Source organism: Anastrepha ludens, chromosome 6 (genome assembly GCF_028408465.1).
Source record: "Anastrepha ludens isolate Willacy chromosome 6, idAnaLude1.1, whole genome shotgun sequence".
Classification (NCBI taxonomy): domain Eukaryota; kingdom Metazoa; phylum Arthropoda; class Insecta; order Diptera; family Tephritidae; genus Anastrepha; species Anastrepha ludens.
Genome location: NC_071502.1, coordinates 57,462,287 through 57,487,683, shown reverse-complemented (window position 1 = coordinate 57,487,683; position 25,397 = coordinate 57,462,287). Strand labels below are relative to the sequence as shown.

At 35.2% G+C, this 25,397-nt stretch overlaps 1 protein-coding gene across 3 annotated transcripts in view; it reads right to left on the bottom strand.

Annotated features, from left to right (window-relative positions):
• The window catches only part of LOC128868709 (protein Atossa), a 251,576-nt gene that overhangs the window by 91,143 nt on the left and 135,036 nt on the right, over positions 1-25,397 (bottom strand). Inside the window, exons 1-2 of one of the 3 annotated variants that reach the window (XM_054111131.1) lie at positions 9,523-9,596; positions 7,491-7,668 (exon numbers count right to left, since the gene is read on the bottom strand). The exons of the other annotated variants lie outside the window; for them this stretch is intronic. The gene's annotated coding sequence lies outside the window, so the exon portion shown is untranslated. Of the gene's footprint in view, positions 1-7,490; positions 7,669-9,522; positions 9,597-25,397 lie in introns of those variants that run through there. 3 annotated transcript variants of the gene reach the window in all.

Sequence of the window (25,397 nt, the reverse complement as noted above, 5' to 3'; positions counted from 1 at the left end):
CTTTTATGAAGTAGATACGACGTTTCCACGACAAGGTTCTACACGTTATCGGATCAACACGGTAGCAGCATTCCCCAAAAATGCATGGGGAATGTTTAATGCTGGTATAACAACATTAAATACTAGATTTACTAAGGAACTTTCTTTGTTTGATAGATTTCTACCGTCAGCCCAATGCACTGCATATGAGCAGGTCCAACAAAGTTGCCTATAAATTGGGCCAAAACTACTTTTTTTTTAAGTCAAGAGATGTCACGCTAAAACTTTAACAACATTATACAGGTGGCTCAAACTTAGTCATCCAATTTTGTTTTTGAATCAAGTTTTCATACTTAGTAAAAAAATGATTATGAGTGAGGAAATCTTTATTTGGAACTTTGCGCACTCCATTGCTTGTCTGTTTGCATACTGGAACTGTCTAGTTCGGAAACGTCAAATATGTTTGACGTACGACGCCATTTGCAAAAATTATAAATCTTCCGATGGGGTGATTAATTTTGCACCACGGCTTACAATAACTTCGTGTTATTAGCTTTTTAAAATAAATCAAATTAAAGGCAAAAAATGTTACAAAAAATAGTGATTTGTTCATGCCACTTACTACTACTAACCTCTTAACACGCATCAGTTACTGGCAAAAAATGACAACTTAACGAAACAACATAAAAAAAATAAAATAAAACAAAAAAAAAACAAATAAAAAATAAACGAAAAATTTAATAATATATAAGTAATAAAAAACGGAAAAGTTAGAGAAGTCTGTATATTTGTAGAAAACAAATCAGTGGAAAAATATATACAAAATATTATATAAAAAATATTCATAGTGTACCACATATTTCACTCAAAATAAGCGATGTTGTGATCAAAATGGCACAAGGGACTGATGCGTGTTAAAGAAATAAACCAGAAATTTCACATGAAAACCTATCATAAACAAACTCAAACCCCCAACAGTGAAAAAATCAACGTAACAGTAGGTACATACACACAAACCAATGTCAATCATACGTGCATACATACATATGTGCACATACATATAACTGCAAGCCAATACGATCTCAACATACAAAATGTTATCTATCACTGCGCAAAAGACGGCATGGCAAAAGGGTGTTGGGCAAAGACCAGCCGTAAAGAGAGAACACACCTAACAAAACAGAGAAACCAGAAGGAAGACCGAGAGCAAAAACGATGGCAAGTAAAAGCAAACAAATTGCAAAGTAAAACCAGAAATCAGAAATCAGAATCATAAACAAAATATGTAAACGCAAACACACGCATACAAAGGTCTGGATTTTATAATAAACGTGAAAAGCATTAAAAAACAAAATACACACAAAAGTTAAACAGACGGCACAGAGAGGCAAATAGCCAAAACAAGTCAAGCAAAATGTAAACTGAAAGACAAGGAAAAGCAAGATACAAACAAAAAAAGAAAACTTTGCGAGGGTAGGCAAATACAAAACGAGTCTTTCAAGTCAAGAGCCGTCATACATACTCATACCCACTAGCCACATACAGATTTGGTATATTTGTATGCTACATTAGCAGTTGCCCAGACCAACCGAAACTTATGTATGTAGGAATAAATATATACATACATATGTGTGTACATCTGCGTAAATTTGTAGACCGACTCACACCTCAACCATGGACGACGAATGTGTGTCAATTATTTCGAATTTTCCACTTAAAACTGCCTTCTCATACTTGGTGGCCGAACAGGCAGACAGGCAGATAGATTTGTATGTATGTAAGTAGTTGGCTGATGTTAAGAGTAAAAGGATGGATAGGCCTATCGGAGCGCGAATGTAAGGGCATAAACAAATGAAGTGTGATATATGTATGAACAAAGGCAATTTGATAAGACCTTTGAAGACCAGTACGAATAATTTGAAGTTATTAGCTGATAATTGTAAGGACCATTAAAGGCTTAAATCGGCAATCTAGAGGGACTTTGAATTGGGGAACATGCATTCAAATGACATTGTTCTTATGTTTAGGACACTTGTACAGGGTGGTTCAACTAGCGTCTGGAAATTAAACTATAGACTCGTTTTACTTTAATCGCTAAAATAACATTGGGAATATATCAGAAATTTAATTTATGATTACACATTTATGAAATGGGTCGCTTTTGAGTTGAGTTGAGGAGCTGAGCAAAGTTGGTAAATATTAAACTACAATAATCAGCCGGAACAGTGATATTAATTGGCCGCCTGCAATTTGCTTGCGTTAGACTATTTTTCTGGAGCGATAATAGGGGCAACCTGTTACGTCTACCATGCAAACATGAACGACCCGGATTTATATCCGTCGCGCTGGACTATCGTTCCAGCAACATTCCTCAAACACCATATAATACTACTCCCCTATCTCGACGTTAGCGATTTTGAAGTTTTTAAAATTTAAATTTTGTACTCAGATAAGAAAAATTGAGTATAGCTAAGCACGACAAGAACTCTAAACTGGTTTTATCTCTACAAGCGTGCTAATGCTCATAGAGATTACTTCTTCAGGACAGAGAGATCTACGCTATTAGGACAGCTTGTAGTACTACCCGGCAAAACAAAGGATTGCCAGTTTAATATTGTCTAAACACTCGTTATTACGTTAGCGAAACGGGAATATTTTATGTTGTTACAGCAACAATAACTACAGGGTTTCCTCCTATTCGACGGACCCATCTGGCAACCCTGTATCTTTTGACAGAGACGTCAGATCGCTTAATGACATACCGCGTTGGAAGCGTCAGTCCAAGCAGATTTTTATCATGGAACAGTACACGCCACGCGAGCGCTTCCAAATTGTTGAAATTTACATTCAACAAAAGAAGTCAATTGTGAAAACTTAACGTGCGTATAAAAAATTAAATAATGTGAAAAGTGCACCTTCTAAGAACACCATTAAACGTTTTTATGAAAGGTGTTCGACTGGTGATGCTCTTTCTAATCCAAAGAGGCCAAATCAAAACCGACCAAGGCGATCGCATGAGAATATTGCATTTGTACGGGCCAGTGTTGAGACGTCGCCAAGGACATCCCAAATTATTGTTGCCTGCGGACAAGCCTCGTCGATTGGAATGGGCCCAAAGAGTCATCGAAATGGCTGAAGATGACGAGCAATTTCAGCCGAAATAGTAGCTAAAACTATGGGAAATGCTGCAAAACGGGCACAATACGCGGTACAGGCTCAAGGCGGCCATTTGAGAGATATCATATTCAAAAAGTGATGTCAACAAATCTACTTGAACCAAATAAAATGATTAAAAATTGTGTTTTTCTTTGATTTAAAAAAAAAAAACACATGGGTCCGTCGAATATGGGCAATCCAGTATTGATACTTCAACAGCGTTCTCCAAAACTTATTGGCAGTATTTGTACTACCACAGTAACAGAGCAATGAGCGAAAGTGATTTTTTACCCCACATCCAAACCTATAGTATGTTAAAAAAGCTCTGTTAAAACAGAAACGTTAGGTGGAACCGCAAATTTCCACTGTTAAAACATATCTGCCTTATCGAATTTCTTGTCTGCACTGTCTTAATATCAGCTGTCATTCCGTAGTTTGCCAATTCAGTTTTAATTTTACCGCGCCATTTGCATTACTTCCTATGGTTCCAAAGAGGAACAAAGGACCACCACCATACAATTTTGAAAATGAAATGCAAAGGCAGCAAAAAGGGACCAAGTCACATTTAGTGGAAGGTGTAGATGCTTCGTTAGACAAAACATTTTCCATCTCAAAATCACGATTTAAATACTTATCGTCCTCCCCATACTCTACATTTCAATTATCTACAGAAAATATTTTTGTTTAAGACAATGACTGTAAAAAGATAATTGTTTGCAACTTTTCGCCAGCTGCTGATAATAAAATCTGAATACAAAGCTACAAAGCATAATTGCTCTCAAAGCAGTCGTATATATTTTCAGGTCGCCTACAGAAGGAAAAACAGGACGAAGAGGAAACATAGAAGTAGAAACAAACAAAAATAAAGTTAAATGGACTGTATTTTTTCTTTTCCTTTGATATCTATCTTTTTTTTTGCTTTCTGTTGTTTTATTACTCATTGGTCAGAATGTGCTTTGTACTCTCTATTATCAAAGCAAATAATACATACAAACTGTATACCAAACCTATACATATAAATATGTATTTTTATGCCTATAGCTGACCATTATTGTTATCAGCGAAAAAGCATAGAAAAGATAAAGGAAAAAAGAATGCTAAACAAAAATGTACGTAAAAGATTTTTACAAAATAATACAGCAGCTGTTCGGATGGAAAACTTGATGAGCATAGAAGAAAGAGTAGGCTATTGAAGGAGAGTAGCTTGGAATGGAGTAAATAATAATAATGACATGGAGCAGAAGTAATTATTGTATGTGGTGCGCGTGCGAAAGGTCAAAAAAGGAAAAGCGAAAAAGGAAGCATTCAAAGCTTGAAAATTTAATGTGGCCAGAACGCTTTTAACGAACAGAAAATGTTGGGGATTACAAGTAAGATGGGTGCAATAAGTAATTAAAGCGCATAAGTAATGTCGAAACGAGCACACTTAAAAAGGGTTAGAAGTGTTGTGTAACCTGATTGGGGATGTGTGGTGAATGAGAGAATGGCAAAAATATGAAATAAAGAAAGGAAAGATTTGAAGGTTAACTATCGGTAGCAGCACCTCATATTTAAAAAATTGCAATTAAAAATAAAAACAGGCGATAGATAGGTAAGACGGTTCCCCTGACCGTTGGTTCTACGTTACCGAAACGATACGTACTCATGTCCTATCCCATAAATTTATAGGGAATGTTTTATGCTATTACAACAAGAAATCCACCAACAACACCTTTATTGTTAGGTAGTTAGAGCGTATTTTTGACAAAAAAAAGTAGTTTCAAGAAATATAATACTACTACAGTATGGCCAAAACTAAAGCAAAGCACGCCCCTTGCAGGATTTCTAATAATGCCAAATAATTCGATAAAAACCATTAATTATATTAATAAAACAAAGCAAAAATTGTTCAACACTTTTAATATAATATAAAAAACTAAAATTGAAAATATCCACAGTACTCAAAAATTAAATGGTCAAAACTCAAGCACCCCCAATTTTTTTTTTACCGCTCGGTTTTGTTGTTAGTTAGTTGAATTCTCTTCTTAACGGTGCTTAAAACTGCATGTGAGTAGCTGTGATATAGTTTTTCCAAGAATTTGGGAATTTAGTATTGTAGAACAGCCAGAAGAAAGACACATACGCTCAATCCAACCTAGCTTAATCCGGAGTTTAATAAGGGAACTGAGTCTGAATGAGGTACTGTGATGAGTAGAGGGCGCAAAAGACCATGACGCCGAAGTGCTAATCTCATAAAGCATATATCTATAGTAGAACAGTGCATACGAGTAACGCAATGAATTAAAAATAAAATAACAAGTCAATATTTTTCCCTTTTTGATTTTTAACTTCGGGCATGAAACATCGAAAATTTGAAAAATTCCGTTTTTCAAAGTATATTCATATGAAACATTTAAATCAAATAAAAAAAATCCCATTGCCGTTTGAAAGTGTCATAAAACCATGGTCTCTATATTTGTGGAAAAAAATCAATTCACACACATTGAATTGCAGGATAAACGCACACTTGTGAAGGTTGCATTATGTTCTATGTTCTTTTTTTGTAAGCTTCTTGCATAGAAAGAACCTCTGACATTAGAAGAACTGATTTGGCAAGTCTTTTTTGTTTCTTGTTCACTCCTCTCGAGAGCATAGGGCCTCGACAAGACATTTGCCTTGCGTGGGTTACGTTAATCTATTTGATTTGATAAGTCCTACTACCTTTTAATTTAGCAATAGTTGGGCTTTAAAGTAGTGGAAATGTATTTAAAAAATCAGTATTTTGGAAAAAATGATAACGAGAACGTTTAGTCACAAGCGCCACTAAAATATGGTATAGTACTAAAAAAAATATTCGTTGATGAATATCATGTGATTGGACGCCTTCGGACAATTTTTCTCAGACTGATTGAAGTAATTTTTAACTCTTTCATCTCCAATGGCATAAAAATGTTACCACAAATTAACTAATTTATTTGTCAAAAGCGAAAACTCAGCAAAATTTGGACATCTAATAAAAAAAATCAAGACTCTTAGATACAACATAAAAAAAAATGCAGAGAAGGCATAATAAGAATCAAGCAAGAAACGGAAGTAGAAAAGAGATTAAGTTCGAAAGATGAACAAAAAAAAAATAGAAATGTGAAATTAAAAAGAACATATCATCTTTCTGCACCAAAACTTTTCACGACTCTCAAAAATACATAGCTTTCAAGTACATATCCATGCCCATACGATCCAAAGAATTCTTTGTATTTTTAAATCGACTTGATTGAACTAATAACTCGGAAAAGTACTGCATTCGTGCAAAAAACACTAAAACTCAACTTGAACCGACTCGAAAGGCTATTACTGTTAAAACAACAACAACAAACTAAAGGCCAGGATTTATCGTGTGGAGCACCACAACTGTTTACACAACTGTAGCTGTATATGTATGTGTTAATTAATTATTAATTGGTTTAGTCCTTTGATTATTCTGAGTATTATTTGTACGGGCGATCTGATGGCAGGCACTAAGGTGAAGAATTATTTGGTAAAACAAAGCATTTAAAACACAGAGGAGCATCAGACATGGTTTGGTGATATAAAATTGGGCCCCTTCACATTTTGATGTAAAATATAAAAAATTAAATACTTTAAATTTTGTTATTAAATACTTTAAATTTTATCACGACAAGCACAGATAGCTCAAATGGCTGTGGGTAAGAAGTTGGCTGCTATATTTGGCAATTATAGCCCTACAGTGAAAGAGACCCCAACGAGAAGCTCAAGAACGTTCCCATGACAGTCGGTTCTGCGTAATCGGAACGACCCGGATTTATATCCGGCCAAGGACTGTCACTTCAGCAACATTCCTCGTAAATGCGCGGGGAATGTTTATGCTGCTACAACAACAACAAGAGAAGGTCAAGAACACACTTCAGGAAATTTGAGAAAAAAGGCGTACCTCTGAATGTTGGTCGAAGTTTAGTGCAAAGTATTCCAAAAAGACTGTAGGATGTTGAAAAATAAAAAGTACATTCAACAAGGTACTAAACTAAATTAAGTATGTCAACCAAACACAACATGAGTACATCTTTGGCTGACTTTCATTTCAAGGTTACCTTTCACATCACGAATTCTGTTTTTGTTGTTAATTCTTGTCTTATAATTTACTTTATACAAAAACTAACACTTTTGAGGAAAAAACTTTAGTCACGATACTCAAAAATTACATAGAAGTTAAAATATAATCTACAAACATTTGTCCGTCTTTGAGTGAGCGGCCAGGTTTGGCCAAGACCTGCCAAGATTGCACTTATATGTGTTAGTTAAATGTTTTGCATCGAAGTACTGCTTTAAAAAAAAGTAGTGTAACAAATAAATATACACACCGGTGATTGATGTTGTTGTTGTAAGAAATTTGTTTTAACACACAATTTTTAAAATATATACTTTTAATTTATTTCACTTTCGTATTAAAGCAAATTTAACAGCTGCCATTAAACACGCAGATATGATTTTGTTGTTGTTGCTTGCGCACATATGATCGTAATTGGCGATTTGTGTTTTCTATTGCATCACATGAAAAAAATTGATAAACAGGTATATACATAAGTACGTACAAATTTTCGAAAAAAAAACGAAAATCACGAACACAGAACGCTTTAAAAATAAACTCTCAAATATTGTTGAACGTTTAGGCGAAACAAGTACACTCTTCAAATATGTATGTGATCGCATTGAAGGGTACTACAAAGTATTTTCAATTGTTTCTGTTGCAGCAGAGATTTAAGTTTGCTATTTCCCCAAGTACTTTGACAAGTCTTGATTTTTATGTTGTACGAAGTTTTGTAATTTAGTAATTTATAGGATTTATTGGCACCTGAAATGATTTTTTGATTGTTGTAGTTGTTTTTATAGTAATTGAAACACCTTTGAGTACTTCTTAATCTAAACTTTTCCTTCGATTTTTGACACAAGTAAATTTCCATTAGTTTTTTGCTTGCAAAGCCAACTTCGTAGGAGACAACACAACTCGACTGTCTCAAAGTATGTATGTACGTATGTATGTAAGTAACCGAACGGCTGACTGAATTCACTGTCAGATGAGCGAACTGCCAGATAGGTCAGCTGTTGAATATTTTATTTGAATTTTACTCCACTATAAATATTTTTTCGATCAAAGCCAACACGCGACTGAACGTCTAAACGTCAACTGATGTTTGAACTGCCACAAAGCGAATGCTTCTGCTCTATGTGCACAATTTGTAGCCAAGCAAACTGGCAAATTGACGAACGAGCGGCGAGCGACGAATAGTGAGCTATTGGCAAACTTGACTGACCGTCAGGCTAAAAATGACAGCGGAAAGGCAGACAAATCACAAGAAACATATGTATACTGTACACTCACGAACTCACGAACGCTTGCACACACGTTCGCGTGTCGTTAAATTTTACACAAACAAAACTGGTCTACCCGTATGCTGCTGATCGCGCTGCTGCCCGCTAAGTCCTAGGCGAAGCTGTTGAGTGTTGGTTTACAAATTAGTGGTGTATGCGTTAATGGCGATTTTCAATGTTTTCAGCAATTTTATTATAATTTTTTTTATGGTTTCAAAATGACTTTTCACTCATTTAGGCATTTATACATAAAACTCAGCTGCAATGCTTGGGACACACCCCCCTCAAGAACGAATAGAAGTATGCCTCTCACTCAACACACATGTATATACATACACACAAATACGGTGCTGCACTGCTCTATCGACTTTACTTCACTGCACTGCACTTTATTGCTCTTAGGTATTACTGCTACCGTTGCTAGTGTTCACTGAACTAAAATTTGCTTGCCAACTGAAATTGTGTCGCACTAAATTGCGATTAAATTTTTCTACGTTTTCAACGATTTCCTTCCAAACGTATCAAAATCAAAATTGAGAAAATGTATCTGCCACACGTAACCAACTAAAACTCGCTCACTCACTCAATTGTCTAAGAGTTGTGTGTTGTTTGGTGGCGTATTACTTTTTGCGTTTGTGAATTTGCTGTTGTTGTATGGCCAAGTTAGCAGTAAGGGGGTGCAAGTGGAGTAGAGAAGATGGCGAATAAATGAATTCACGTAGCAAAATTATTGTAGAAGATGAGCTGCTGCTGTGCAGGCACTTTTTTAAATCCAGCAATCAACCGACCGTCGAACTGATTGTATATCTGTCTGTCTTTTGTACGAATTTTGTATGTGTGCTGGCTGATGTATGAATTCTCAACAGCAAACTCCTAGCGCTGTACAAAAGACTCTTCCTGCTGATACTGCACACAAACACACCTCCACTCACTCCGATCTCCTATTCCGATTCCAACTCTGCACTTCTCCTACAACACAACACAACACAAAAAGCACTGCACTGCACTGTTCTGTTCACTCACTGCAAACACTGCTATTGCTTTTCCACTACTCTGTTCAATGATGTTGTCACTTGCGGTGTTTCTGTTCGACTGAATTCCAAACGCAACGAATTGACTTTCTAAACAGCTGAGCGTACCCAGAGCCAAAGCAAGTAGGAACATTTACTTATATGTTCATATATTTATAAATGAATGTACATGAAAACGACGCAATAAATGTATATAACACTTGAAAATATATATGTGCAGACAAGTAGAAAAGTAAATCCAAACGCAATTACAATAACAAATAAGCCAATAAGCGACCGTAGGTTTTGTGGAAATCTTTTCATACAACTCGCAGACGCAGAGAGACTTGCTTTGTAAGAGATATGCTATATAAGAGGATTGAGAGCGAAAGAGGGAGCCACTCTCTATGAGTACAACAGTAAATCGTAAAATCAGGTAAATAATAAAAGATGACATTTTGAGATGACAGTGGCGCGGAACAGCTTACAAATATGAGAAATCTTTGAACATGTTAAAACATTATAAAAATGTTAGAACATAATAAAAATTGTATATGGAATTAACAAATTAGTTTAACTTATTCAGATATATTCAAATATTTTGCAATGCTATTCTATAACAGAGTTGTAACCAATAGTACAGAGAAACTAAAATAAGAAAGAAAATGTGAAAAAGTTAATCCTTTTATTTGTGGTAAGGTCTCAGAGGATTTTTCCAACATCCTATTCGTATTCCAAAGAAAGTGTGCTAGAGTGAAAACTGAGCTACAACTGATTATGAGAGGGAATTAGTGAGTAAGCCTGATATGTATGTATGCATAACAAGCCTACTTATTTTTTCTTTAAGCTGCTTTGCCATGCCATTTATCAGATATGTATATCTTTACGCGATGTAGAGAATACAGAAGGTGTCGCCTTTTGAAATTGTTTTTGATTCTTTGATTTCCACTCATTTTCATGTATTCTCCCTTTTCTCTTTGTTTGTTTATTTTCTATCACAGCATATGAGAATGCGTAAACTTGAATTCCATCATTCTTGCCCAAAAACCATAGAAAAAATACTATATATAATACTAATATAAATATCTATACTATATTCACAAGCCTGTCGTAAGTATCGCATTGTTGAATGTCATACACTTTAAACAGCTAAGAATATATTTAGTGAATTCGTAAAGCGCCGTGCAAGTAATATAATGAAATTTCAGGCAGTTAGAAGATAGTTGGCTGAGATTTCAAATTCTCTAAAATTATTATCTATTTAACTATTAAACACTTTAATATACAAGACAATGTGACACCAACGACAGCTTTTAATCCATAAAATTGATTTTTTCCGCAAAAGCATATGCATATGTACTACATATATATAGCTCAACCTGGGGGCTAACTATCTGGCTGGCGGAATAGTTGCAGTATTTATCTGAACAGAGTCAAAACAAATACACAAACTTTAACTAATCTTGGAAGTCCAAGAAGGATCTAGTGAATCAAACCTCTTCTTGATTGATTATTATTATTAGGATACTAGAGATCTATTGTGCTAAGCCAGCTGAGGTACCCTACATTTTAAGGGGTTTTTTTTAGCACATTGTAAATTTTATTGTTCCATAATTTATATGATATACGGCTACACCTATTCTGCTGAGTGAAAATCCTCTGCCTGGCGTTAGGAATTGTTTCGCTTGTCGCTGACAGATAGAATTTCGCACCACTATCTGCGAAATTCCTTAATTTGACTCTTTGCCAGTCTATATAAAGGGTCTATACCCATTCGAGGCATGTTTGCCCCTTTTTTAGCTAGATTGTTGTTGGCTATTTCATTTCATTTCCCTAGTGTTCAAGAACCCAACCTAATAATACTGTGTTGATGTTCTTTAACATGTTGAGTAATCTCAATAAGTTATATATGTACTATTTTTGAGGTGATTATATTGATAGAAGGACTTTCCAGGACAGAAAATATGTATGTAAATGTGGGCTCTCCCGCATACATATTTCAATGGCATGTATCATATATCTGCCTGGAAGAATGTTGAGTAAAAACCCATTGGAATCGATTGCTGAAATTTGGGTCCACGGGTTCCCGCCCCTGTTCAGCTATCTTTCTAATTTCGACCCATTACTAAACAAAATCTGGAATCCAGGTTTAAGGTGATACAATTATTTTCCCAGCCGTACGTTCATGAATAAGAACTTGAAAGTTCCAGAAGGAATTGGTTTTGGGAAATCATGTATCAACCCTAAAAGAATAGGAGTTTGTCGGCAGTCTTCTAAGGCCTTTAAATGCCTTTTCATATCTCGACATTTTAGATCGGAAAAGCCGGAACAAACGAACATCTGATATCGAGTTCCCATTTCAATTGACCGAAAAAACAGCAAATATACCACAGAACATAATAATAATATCTGAAAAATAATAAGTCAGCAGTTATATATTCGACTATTTAAAGCAGAATTAGTGCAAAAGTTGCGAACGACGCAATTCGAGTCGACGAAGAAACAATAACCCCATTTAACAAGTATCCAAATAAAACACAGCATATCTATGGGTAAAGAACATAAGAGAGCAAATATAAGAAAACTGAGCAGAAGAGAGATCAAAAACCTAGAGCAATAAATAACCCAACTACATATACACTCATATACATATGTATAGGTAGCAAATCAAAATCACACAACGGAATAATAAGGAAATGCAAGCAACATGTTGCTCAGTAGCAACGAAAAGCCAGTCCGAGAGAGAGAGAGCCCGAGAGACTGATAGACTGATAGACAGTAAGGGGTAAGTATACACATCTAAGTGCATATACATACATGTTGATAAGCTACATATATTGCGTGGCAGGAGGTTTTGATAGATAAGCCAACAAGGCAGGCACGATGTACCCAAATGAAATAAACACAAATCATATGGTTTCTTCACACATATACACATGTATACGATATGTGGATGGTGACGTTATGCATATAGATATTACTTTAAGGTTTTTAGTGCGAAATCGAAAGCTAATTTATTTGTTGAAGACCATCGATTTTTAACGATTTATTTTACTTTTTTCCTTTGTAATCTAAGCGAGATTACTGCTTGAAGACACTGTAGTAGCGACAATGAAATCAGAGTAAAGGGGTTACGAACAAAGGCAAAGTCAGCAAGTCACATACATATCTCTCTCAATTTATATAAAACTTAAACTTGAAGAGCAAGTTTTCCTCAATCAATGGCAGTGCTACCATTTGGATGCGTTTATTTCATAAACTCATATAAATATCACGTACAATTTTTGACTAGATCTTTACACACATGATACTAGATCTGCATACATGTATTTGCACTAGTGCAATATCTGTATCTTTGTTTTTAACTTGTATAATTTTTCTTCATTTCGTATTTGATGTGTTATAGTTTGTTCATGGTATATGTGTAAATAGTGGCTATAAAGGGTCAAGGACCCTAGTTACGCCAAAATATAACAACAAAAACGCAACTTTGAAAAAATGCAAAAAAGCGTTGCGATCAAAAATCAACTTATCTGCATAAAAATCAAAAAACATCAGAAAAGGAGCGAGCTACAAGCTACAACAAATAAATTCTATATAATAATAAAAGAAATATGCGAAAATATTAATGATTATTTTTATCCTAGGCTACTTTGTTTAATACGTCACATGTCATAGTTTGGGTCATATAATTGCGCCATTTATTTCTAGCAATCATTTAAAGAAAAAAAAACTTTATTGGTTTCTGTAAAGCAGTGATGAAACACTTTCATATAAAATATAAACAAATTCTAACAATTTAAAGGCGTTGAATTAAATTCCACGACACATTGCGTCAACATTTGTTTTTAGTTAAATGAATTTAAATTTTGACGACCGATGGAAACCCATAAACCACGGATAGATTCATTCAGATTTTTCAGTGTGAATGCCTCACATTACAAATAATATGATACAGAGTTCTGCGCCAAATATTCGAGGACGTGTACAATCAAGGCTGTATCGCTGGAAAAGCTGGTTAGAAAAACCGAAAATTTGCATTTGTTATTGGCATTCTAAGCAGCTCAATGGGTCTCAATGATTACCAAATGAAGCATTTCGAAGAGTTCGTTAATCAAACTTAACCCAACATGTTCATAGTCTTAAAAAATTAGTACGAACATGTATGTATGTATATGCATTAGTTTTTTCATTAAAACGGCAATGCTGTTTAGATGGCAAAGTCTGAGTAATCAGAGAGAACTTTGTATCACTAAGAGAGAGACTGCGAGAGCAAGACAAACCAAAATAGTATCATATGTTGACATTGCTTTTGCTTTTGCTTTTACATTAATTTTGCCTTTTACTTTTCTAACTGCATTAGTGGTGGTATGTAATGTTTGTTGAACGACAACAATTTTTCACCCCGCACAGCTGATTCGTTCGGTTGATTAGTGTGCGAGTCAGCAACAAAAATAACATCTACAAATGAACAAGCAAACGGATGGTTGGATAGATAGACTTACGGAAAACCAGTCACGCAGTTTGATGGTTTTTTTGTTCTTTTTGTTTTTGTTACCGAGTTTTCAAATGTTACCCGTTATGGCAAAGTCCAGCTGTGCTTTGGCCATGTACCTGCAAATGTATGTACATGTACATATGTACGTATGTACATGCCTTCAAATGTAAGAAAGTCCACGAACTTCTTTTATACTATATGTGTGCACACATACACACACATTGCTTGAGTACCTCGGCTTGTGGAATAATTTTATCACTTTTATGCGACTCAACACAACAACCAAGTACGCATGTGCTCAACCATTTGTTGTATGTATATACAAACAACTTTTAAGGCAGAGTCAGCAGAGTGCTAAACAGAAAATTGTTGACAGAGACGACTTCGACGTCGACGTTGGCAGCTCAGTAGTTCGGATTACACAGCTGATGCGACTGAAAAACAAAGGAACAAAATTCAAAAGCAAAAAAAAATTGTATATACGAAAAATAAATAATTTTGTACATTTAGGGTGAACCAATGACGAGAATCGTTTTAAGAAATTTGTTACAACAAAAACGTCATGCAATATTTTTTAATTGAGCGAAAGTTAAATGACTGCCTCGGTCTACCCTGTATTAGTCCATCCTGTTGATTATTGCTGGTTTCTGATCCAAAGTCTAAAGTAAAGATTTCAATATTTTCAAACTTTGTTCAAGTGCAACGAATTACTTCTGAGTTTCTGTCACTTTTTTGTGGGCTAAATAGCGACTAGTGCCATAGTAGCAAGTGATTTAAAAAGTAATCAACTCATGGTACACCCTTTATTAAAGGAAAGAAGCAAATGTACTTATAACTTGTAAATAAAGCTCCAAAATGCACAGCCAAGTGCATCGAAATACAAATACAATATGAAGTTTTACCTCGCCATTGCATCTACTCGCTTTAACTAATGTATAAAGGAGCGTAATTCAGAGAGCGAAACAGAGCTATAATTACTTATATATGTATGGTAGGTATGTATATCCATTTAGAAACATTCCACATATTTTAGTATGTAAATACCGATAAATAGTGAAAAAAGTAATAATTTGAGAAAATAATGAAAGTTTGGATGAAAATTTTCTTGCCAACACTGAATGCTTTCACTCGCGTGCTGGTTTCCAAATTCGAGTTTTTTATACGTACGTACACATGGATGAATGTCCATATGAGTATATGGGTACGTACATACCTCCCTAAATAAGGGTCCATGAATTTTGTGCTAATATGTATGCAAGTGCTGATGTGTAGGTAAATAAAACCATGTAAATGTGATATAGACTGAAGGGTTTAATTATGTGGTGTGTATGGGTCAACAAAGGCAGTGCGTTTGCAAAGTTGCGTGTTAATGACCTGTATAAAGTCGTGGCTTGAGTGAATCAAGACGACAAGACAAAGGACAAAAGAAACCAACTTATACACTGGTTAACAAAAGACGGGCACACATTTTTTACATATGAAGTTGTGTAGCAACTGTATGGATTAATGGGTATATCGTACGCATATAGCACAGCAAAGAGAGAATAGAGCAAACAATTCTTGTCAAAGGGATGCACAAGATAAAATTGTTCCAAACAAATAATACGTTGTTTCATTACTTAATGCGAAGTCTTAAAAAATGGTTCATCTTATAGATTGGCCTTAAATTTATACCTTGCGACGCTTCTTTATTAATAGTTTTTGAGTGTGGGGCCATTTACTTTGCGCAAATATGGCAAAATTCATCATTACGCATAGTCACTCCTTATAACCGGACAACTTCACTAGCCGGACAAATTTCGTGCACACAGATTTTGCACTAATTTTTCTATACAGATATCATCCCAATAGCCGCATACTCCAATAAGCGGACGTGGACACTATGTTTCAAAACCATTGAGATAAAAAAACCTTTTGCTTCTTTATATTTTTGTTTTTTTCTACACGCCTTTGTACAGAGCCTTCCCGATTTGAATCCAGAAGATGGCATTCCACTAACAATCTATGGTAAATTTAAGAGGTTACGTGGGTTTCGTCGGGTAAAAAAGGCCTATTTTCAATCATTTTTTCTATGTAAAAAATTATTTATTTAATTCAAACTTTTTTCTGCCCTATAGATACATATTTAAAGAATAATTTCTGAAATTTTCAAAAAAAAAAAATTAAAACTCCTCCATTGTGACATCACTTCCGGTGATACCTCGAAAAAAGGTGCGTACGCGTTGTCAGCGTAACTACTGACAGGATCATCAAAAATGAAAAAACAAAAATAAGTGTTTTAGTTAAGACCATGAGCTCGTTCTTGAACGAAGGAAAGAAAAAAAAGTAAAAATTTCAATTTTGGCAGACATTTTTCCAAAAAAAAATGAAAATTTCGGTAAAATTTGCTTGACATTTTTTTTTTTTTTAAATAGTTGTAATTGAAAAAAAAAAACAAAGCACGAGTAAATTGTATCTCGAACACCTGTGTAAAAATTTCATCAAGATCGGTTGAGTAGCAAAAAAAAAAAAAAATAGATTTTTTGAACCCACGAAACCCATGTAACCTCTTAAGAAGAAATCGATTTGGCGCATGGCGCATCGACGGCTTTCCACAAATTGATTTATATGTTTGCACCAAAGACAACAATACAGAAATTTAATTTGAAGAACAAAGCAATATTATGACCTTACATGCTGACTTATTTAGGAGACTTTCTTGAACGATATAAGGAGTTACTCTAAAACTATCTCACTTTGACTCTTCAGGCGTAGTCTATAAACTGTAGTTTTTCAGTACAATAAAAAAATGGGATCTATAAGGGATGTGTTATCCGTGCTGAGAGCATGAGAGGCTGCAAAGGGCACGCATCATTTTCATTTTCCGAATTCTAATATATTTAAAACATAATTTCAGTGAAATATTAAGATTCCTTAAGTTATTTGTGCAAAAAATACGCTTTGGACGTTCGACAACTAATTTTTTTCACGATATATTCGTAACCTCATCTTGTGATACTTCAAATAAATTGATAAAGTGTGTAGATATGTATGTACCCACATACTCAATCAATTCTACTTTCAACAGAAGGGCAAGCTAATAAATGTATCTGTACAAACAACAAGTAAACTCTGTTGCTCAAGGCCTTTTTCATTGCTCTAGCAACACAAAAATCAAATAAAAGTGCAAAAGCAAAACAAAGTGGAATAAAAATGTAGAAGAGCGCCCAGAGAAGTGCATGAAAATCACTCCAAATGTATTGCGCATTAGTGTGGGTATGTTACGCGCAGGCCCTCTCATTTTCACACACACGCACACATTCACACCTATACATACCTACAAACTAAGTGATTAAAGCTTATTTATAAATTGTTTGCCTCAATCAGCTGTTTTGATAATTCATTTCAGACATTACGAAACTGACGGACGTATGACGTTGACAAGAACTTGAGACAGAGAGAGGGAGAGAGAGAGGGATGAAGAGAAGTCATAGCTAAAGAGAGATAGGGCGAGGAAATTGCACATTGAATATTGTGTAAATATTACACATTTTATAAAAAAGTCATTTTATAAGGGGATATAATGAAATATAAGTGCAGACCTCAGAAAAGTAAAAAACAAAAAAAAAAAATAAATTTCAGTTACACAATGCATAATAAGCAAAGTAAACGAAAGGTGACAACGAAAAAATTTTTCGCAATGAACAAATGGGCATTCAGCAATATGTTTGTCAGAGTTTATGAATTGTTTATCTTTATGTCCATATGTATTTATGTATATATGTATGCATGTGTGCCGATATGCGCACTTATTAAATTGTATACATACTATATATACAGTAAGCAAAATCCTTATTCACACGCCCTTAATTAAAAATTAGAAAACTAAATCATTTTTTGTACGTTATCTTGTAGAGATGGTCTCAAATCCGAGTTTCCTTTTTAACAGTTTGAGTGTCTGTTTTGATAGTAACCACAGTGCAATGGCGTCTCTTTTGGCCGATTTCAAGTTTAAAATCTACTTCCTAAAGTTTTCTAAAGTTGAAATATGTTCGAGAACCGTGTAAAACTAATTATCAGGTCAGTCCACAAGTTCGTGCGTCTTTTAAAGGTGGTTTTAAAATAAATAAAAAAGATATATTTTCCTTCATTATTTACAATGCCTTCCCAACGTTTACGCAAATTTTAAATTCCCTGCTCAAAAAATTGTTTGTTCTTGGAGCCAAAATACGCTTCGATATCCCTTTTTATATCGCCTTTTGAGGAGTAGTTCTTGTTACTCATATGGGATTGAAGTCCACGGAAAAGGTGATAATCACAAGGTGCAATATCCGGAGAGTATGGTGGATGCGGCATTAGCTCCCATCCGAGCTCGTTCAGCTGGCCTAATATTTGCCTTGCGGTAGGAGGTCTTGCGTTGTCGTGGTGAAACAAAACTTTGCGTCCATTCACTAAAGACAGTCGATTTTTTTAAGTGCCTCATTCAGTTTTGTTAGCTGATGGGAATAATAATCAGCAGTTATCGTCTGGTTTGCTTCCAGAAGTTCATAATAATCAATACCGGTCATATTCCACTAAATAGACAGGATAATCTTCTTGGGGTGAAGGACATCTCTAGGGGTTGGTTCTGGTGTTTCATCTTTATCTAACCATTGGCGTTTGCGAACAGGATTATTGTAAAGGACCCATTTTTCATCACCAATAGCGATACGGTTCAAAAAACTTTCATTTTCCAGCCGTTGCAGCAGCTGAGAACAGACATTCACTCTCTGCTGAAGGTTACCGACGGAAACTCTATGCGGAACCCATTTTCCAAGCTTTGAAACCTTTCCCAACTGAACCAGGTGCCTGTGAACTGTTCCATGCGATGATTTTAACCTCGGAGCTATCATATCGGCTGTCAAATTTGGCTCAGCTTCCACGAGTTTGAGCAAGGCGTCGGAGTTAAAGACTTCAGGACGACCAGCGCGCGGGACATCCTCTACGTCGCAGTTACCACTACGGAATTTTGAAAACCACTTTTGCGCAGTCCTTACACTCACGGTATTTCCTCCGTGAACAGTGTTTATTTCTGCGTTCGAAGATTCCATTTTATTTTTAAACAACACGTGCTTCTATCCGCGATTAAAATCACTTGTTGAATGCCCAATATATCAAAGAAAATATAAATATGTAGTTCCGTTATATTCCGCGAATTTTTTGTATGCAAAAATCGTACAAAAGTGAAATTATGGATAAAATACGCACGAACTTAGGGACTGACCTGATACATATGTACATATTGAATTAATTATTAAAATAACGGGTGGGCCATATAGCATTTGCTTTTTGAACCACCTATTCTTTTGAGAATGGTAACACAAATGACATGTCAAATGTGTTCATAATTTACTTAAAGGTTTGACATTTACGAAATGCGACGCTATACGCTTGAACAAAATTGGGAAATATTGAAAACCTATTTCCAAAGTGGTGAGTCTTCTTCTTCTTTTCTGATTTGGGGCTCAGAAAATCCACACGTTACTGTAGAGAAGCAAATGTATCCACAACGAGTCACTGTTTGGTGCGGTTTTTGGTCTGGCGGCATCGTCGGGCCATTTTTTTTTCGAAAATGAGCAAGGAGCAGTAAATGGCGAGTATTACCGTGCCATGCTCAACGAGTTTTTGTTTCCAAAAATTGAAGAGTATGACATGGACGACATTCGGTTTCAATAGGACGGTGCAACTTGTCACACTGCCAAAGTTACACTCGAACTTTTGGCTACCGTTTTTGAATTCCGATATCAATTGGCCGCCTCGGAGCTGTGATTTAAGCCCGTTGGACAATTTTTTGTGGCCGTTAAGGACAAATGCTATGCGAACCATCCAGAGACGATTGATGCTTTAAAACACGAAATCGAAGTTGCCATTCATGAAATTGGAGCCCAAACAATCGAAAATGTGCTTAAAAATTGGGTTGATCGAATGGCCTACTGTAAAGCCAGTCGTGGCAGTCATTTGAACGATATTATTTTTCATTCATAAATGACAATGTTCAATCTTCAAAATAAAAAGAAAAAGTTCGAAAAAATATTGATTAGTTTTTTTTTATAGCCGATTCAAAAGACAAATTTTACATGGCCCACCCTATATATGCTACCGATTACCAATGCAATTTAGATTTTCCACTACAAAGTAAATAATAATAAAATATACAATATATTAGTAAATTTATTGGCTTTTGATTGGAGATTGGAGGTATTTTAAATTTTATAAATTTATTTCCATATTTTATGACTTCGTGACGGTTTTGTCGATTTCAAATGTTATTAGACTACAGTATTTAAATTGTATGCTTCAAGATGGAGTTGCATCGCTTTGACGACCCACTTTCGGCCAGTTAATTGGAGGTCAAATTTATGTCATGCCCCATAAACGCTGAAAACATTTTTCTATACCTACACACATAAATACATCTATTAGATTACAAGCAAAAACTGGCATGAGTTGGAGCACACGAACACACATACATATGTATGTACAAACATATACATATGTATATATTTTGCATGTTCACTCTCCATTGCATGGCATGAAAGTAATTTAAAACTTGAAAGGCTTATCAGAGGGCAACTAGAGTGAGTACCATGCACCCGAAAATATGTAAAGCAAATGATTTTCTTTTCAACTTAGTATGAGTATATGTATGTATGTAGTTATATATGCACATAGAAATGTATGCATATGGAAATATATATTCAGACAGTCATACATATATTTTATACCTATGCATAGACATGGAAAGTAGGCTTCAAAGCAAGTGGATTGGGCGTTGTTGGTTATATTTTTCTACACGCTGAGACGACAATCTACAAACGAGCTGGGGGTTTTACATACAACATACTATATACACTTACATACATACATACATACATACATATGTAACCATATCACAGTGGAATTGAGTAGAGGTAGCGCCGCAGCACTGCTTTTATTGATTATATGAATTTTACATGCAAATACGCTGAGCTTAATAGTGTTTATATACATACATACATATGTGTGTATGCAGTTACATAGAGGTCTGAGGGAAACCACAGTGTAGATGATATTATGGAAATGGGGAAATCTCTAACATTTATGGAAAAATTGCAATGAAATAAATTTACTAAATATATACACATATACAAGGCCATACATAGAAACATGAAAACATACATATGTATGTACACTTGGGCGGTAAGTTATACCAGTTTCAAGATTTCATATTAGAAACTATTTTTGTGACTCGAGTCTACAGGGTCCGGCACTCGAGGTGTAACCAACTTCAGACCGCTCGCGCAGCTGATGCACAGACATCAACTGGCTATTGGTTGGCTAAATGACAGTTCAAAGTATTGTTGACAAGCGCGCGGAAGCATTTTGCCGTGAGTAAATGCGAAAAAAGCAAATCAGTAATGGATTTCAAACCTAATAGTGTGATTGCATTATATTTGGCTGGAAAATCACAACCAGCGATTGTTCGTGAGCTCGAGCACCTTAAAGTAAATAAAGCTTTTGTTTATCGCACCATTACCCGTTACAATGAATCCGAATGCATCCCGAAAACGTCATGGAGGTGGTCATCAAAAATCTGCAACGTCACGTGAAAAGGTTCAAAAAGTGAAGAAGCGACTTGAGTGAAATCTCCGAGGAAGCGTCAATCAAATATCGAAAGAACTGAAAATATCTGACCGTAGCATCCGCCACATACTGAAAAATTATCTCAAAGTCAAGCCTGTAAGATCCAAAAGGCTCATGATCTCACACCAAAGCAGCACCAAGTCAGACTTGAGAGAGCGAAGGAGTTGCTTCGCTTGGTCGAAAGCGGTCAATTTCCCAACATTGTGTTTTCTGACGAGACAATTTTTCAAATTGAGCAGTTCGTGAACTCGCAAAACGATAGGGTTTCTTTGACCGACCGTTCATACGAGAATTTGAGTCATCGATTGGCCACCAGGAGGCAGCACCCGCTACAGGCAATGGTTTGGGCCGTTGTAACCGCAAAAGGGCACTCAATCGTTTCCATCGAGCCTGGAGTCAAGGTAAATGCGAAAATTACCGGGAAAGTATTCTGGAGGTTGCTTTGAAGCCGTGGACAGACAAACATTTCGGTGGCAGACAATGGACGTTTGAACAGGACTCGAGACCATCTCACAAAGCTCGAGTGAACCAAGAATCGCTAAAAACAACGGTCCGAATTTCATAACGTCCACACAATGGCTTTTAAATTCAGCAGACGCTAATCCGATGGATTATTCTCTTTGGGCCATTTTTGAGAGCAAGGTCCGAACCAAAAGATTTACCAGTCTCGAGGCGCTGAAAAAAAGTCACAAAAAAAGTCGGGCAGCTTGCGATTCGTTTCTGGACCGTCTCAAGGCCATAGTTAAGGCTAAACGTGGTCATATCGAGCAGAAGTAAATTGATTTTTAATTTTTTATTATTTTCACACATTTTTTACCTTGAATTGCATAAAAGTAATTTCCCAAACTAAATGTATGGCTTTTTAATTGGTTACACTTCGAGTGCCGGACCTTATGGTATGCCTTAAGGTTCACGTACTCATGGCACATACAGCTGCGAATACGCAAATAGCAGTACCAAAAAATATATAAGATTTAAACATAAAAAAAAATATTTCAATTTATAATGTGATTAGAAAGTTTTTATTATTATTTTGAAATATTAGAGTGTTTCAGGTCATTCACCGGAATGCCCTTCAGGATGCCTTTCGGATGACCTCTACGGACCCAAAACGTTTTCCTTTCATGACCAAATACAATTTTCCGGATAGGTAGAAGACACAGGGAGCCATATCAGGTGAGTACGGTGAGTGATTAAAGGTTAAAATGCGATTTCTAGTCAAACAATTTGTCACAAGAGTGGATCGATGTGATGGTGCATTAACATGCAATAAGTGCTAGCTTCCTCCTTCGCAGTATTCAGGTCGAATTCGACGAATGCGTTGCAACAAACGCTTCAAAACGCCAAGATAGAAAATTTCATTGACGATATTATTGGCTCACAAGCTTACTTGCGATGATATTGCACCAAATTATCCATCAAAACTAAATATGGGAGAATTTCTGACAAAAGCACAAATTATTTCGTTATAATGTTTATCATGTTCACCTTGTTTTGCATCCTTGCCAGTATTATCTATTATCGAAACTGCATTTGGCGAAGAGAGGAAAACGTCATGAATCGATTGAAGTGCCGTCTCGTGCCCATAGATGAGAATCAACTTGAATTTCGGCATGACCCAAAAACAAAGTTTGAGAATTGTTTTGAGAATTGGAAAGAACATGCATAACTGTATATCGATCCTGCTTATTATGTATATATGTATGTAGGTAGGAGTTGTTTTGCGCAGCGTCAAGTTGGCGAGATGGCGATCTTTAGTTTGAGCCACGGAACGAGAAAAAATTTGTAAAAATATGAGTTTACTTGGACAGCCGCTTTTATATACCATATGTACATACATGGTACGTACATATATTCATATACATACATACATAGTGTATATTATATATTACAATACTATCGAAAGTATGAACTTAGGGCCGCTCCTATCTCAGGGTTCTAATATACGAAAAAATATGACAAAACAATTTCACAACAATTTTGAACTAAAAATAACAATTCTCCAAACAATTTCATTTCAAAAGCATATTTAATTCAAAAAAAGTAAAAAAAGTTATAAAAATATAAAAAAGATACAACAATATTTCACTTAGAAAGTCTGTACCGAAATCTTCAAGACTCAATAAATCACAAAATTTAAAAACTTTTTTAAATTCTTAAGCATACAAATAAACCAATTTTTAGAGGAATTGATAACAATGTCCAAAATACTCGGATCACTTCACATGAAATTGTTTATCGTTTAAAAAATACATCCGTTATTTCTAAAGTCGTATTTTAACTTACTGCTTGTGTTATTTTTATGCGCTTCTATTTTGTATAAAATTAGCATTTTATATCAACTTTGCTTTACTCATTTATTTTTAAAATTATGTACAAGGTGGCGCACAAAGCATCACCCGATTGTCTTTTGCTGTAATTCTAAAAATAATTAAAAATGTTATTGGTTTAAAGCATTATTTTTTTTTTATTATTATTATTATTTTTATTATTAAGAAGGAATTTAGCACTGTGACCTGAAATATCTATTGTGCCCCTTTTTATCAGCCCAACTTCCTCAATAAATTTTATCATTTGTCTTATTTTATTGAGTTGGATTTCATTTTCTGGTAAAATATGTTTGTGCCGCTTATGCATGAGTGCTGCTCACGATTCCACCATATGTTTAGCGGTTTCATCTTCCTCCCTACAAAATCTGCAAGTTCCATTGGAGTATATTCTCAGGTTAGTTAAATGATAATTCAAACTAGAATGAATTTCTGAAGTGATTCTAAATTTATTCTTGTTTAATTCCATACGACCTTTAAACCGGTTTCGTTTAAAGCGAAAAATTAATCGCTCAATTGTGTTTTTGATTATCTTTTTATTAAATGAAAAAGCATGATTCTGGTTCAAATAGAGCGATACTTTTTGCACCACCTTGTATTTCTATTGCTATTTCGATTAATTTATTCATTTATTATTATTTCTTTATGTATGTATATCTATAGTAAATATGTTTTGTGCTTTTTCTGCTGCGCATTTTTATGTAGTCTTTTTTCAACCTCTTCTCCTCATATTTTTGCCTTTGCTTCTTCTTCGTTTTTTATGTTTTAAAATACTCCATTTGTACGGAAACGTGTTTTATGAATTTATAAACACATTTTTTCGCCAATTTTGTTGCTTTTGCCCCCATCATTTCTCACTATTTTCAGTTACTTTTGGTTTCATGGCTATTGTTGCCGCTTATGTTGTTGCTGTTTGCAGTTTGCTGTTGGCTCTCTGTTATTGTTTACTGTTTGCTGTTGTAGTGCTTTTGCCGAAGCATAAACACGTTATTCACGCATACACGCATACGTATGTATGTCTGTATAGTGAGCGAGTGTTTCACTTGCCTTCATTCACGTGTCACACGCAGCGCTCAGACAGCAACAAAAGCAAACGTAATGAAAAAACATAAACCAAAAAACAAAACAACAAAAACAAAAAAAAAACAAAAAAAGCGGTAGCGCTACAAGTGCGTAGAAGTTCAACTCGCATGCCAAATTGAAATACTATACAGTCACATGTACAAATACACATCGTGTATGTGCGCTTCAAATAGACATGAAGGTGTGCACGCTTTTGACTGACAGAGCGCCCTTTTCGGACATTTTTAGCGGCGTATAATTTTAATAACCCATTTTATACAATAAAGTGGCCGAAATTTCCGTAATTAAAACGAGTTTTCCTTGTTTTTTTTTATAAAGATTTCGTTGCTACAATGTCGT